Raw genomic sequence first — 1,166 nt, forward strand, 5'->3', positions numbered from 1 at the left:
CAGGTGAGACCAGGCAGGACCAGGTGATCCCAGGTGGGACCAGGTGGGACCAGGTGGGACCAGATGGGACCAGGTGAGTTTTGGGGTGGGTTTGGGGCAGGACCAGGTGGGACCAGATGGGACCAGGTGGGACCAGGTGAGTTTTGGGGTGGGTTTGGGGCAGGACCAGGTGGGACCAGATGAGACCAGGTGGGATCAGGTGGGACCAGATGGAACCAGGTGGGTTTGGGGTGGGTTTGGGGTGGATTTGGGGCAGGACCAGATGGGACCAGGTGAGACCAGGCAGGACCAGGTGAATTTTGGGGTGGGTTTGGGGTGGTTATCAGGGATTTCGGAGTGGTTTTGGTGTGGTTTCTGTGATTTTGGGGTAGTTTCACCTCAGTTTTCAGGACATTCCACAAACAACCCCCAGCAAACTTTAACTCCCCCCCAGGCCGGATTTGCAGCGCATTCCCGGGGAGGTTTTTACCCAGATTTAACGGGATTTTCTAAGATTTGGGGATCTCTGAGCCCCGGGGGCCGATTTGGGTGGGGATTTTGGGATTTTTTGGGCTCTCCCCGACCCTCTCCCGGTGGTCCCGCAGTGAACAACGCCGGGGTGGGGATGGTGGGACCCCTGGAAAGCGCCTCGGGGCCGCAGGTGCAGCGCGTGTTCGACACCAACGTTTTCGGGGTGCTGCGCCTGGCCCAGGCCCTGCTCCCCCAAATGAAGCGGCGCCGCAGCGGCCACATCGTGGTGGTCAGCAGCGTCATGGGGCTGCAGGGTGAGACCCCAAATCCTCCTTGGGAACCTCAAATCCTCCTCGGGAACCCCAAATTCGGCTTCGGGACCCCAAATTCGGGTTTGGGAACCCCAAATTCGGCTTCGGGACCCCAAAAAAACCCCTTGGTGGTGTGGGCAGCCCCAAATCCATCCCAAATCCACCCCAAATCCTCCTCGGGAACCCCAAATTCGGCTTTGGGAACCCAAAATTTGACTTTGGGACCCCAAAATTCGGGTTTGGGACCTTAAAATCCTCCTCGAGGCCAAATTTTGGGGGATCGAGACCCCAAACCCCTCCCAGACCCCAAATTTTGGGGGGATTGAGACCCCAAACCCCCCCCAGACCCCAAATTTTGGGGGATCAGGACCCCCAAACCCCTCCCCAAATCCCCCAAATTTCCCA

This window comes from Parus major, unplaced genomic scaffold (assembly GCF_001522545.3).
Source record: "Parus major isolate Abel unplaced genomic scaffold, Parus_major1.1 Scaffold554, whole genome shotgun sequence".
Lineage (NCBI taxonomy): Eukaryota > Metazoa > Chordata > Aves > Passeriformes > Paridae > Parus > Parus major.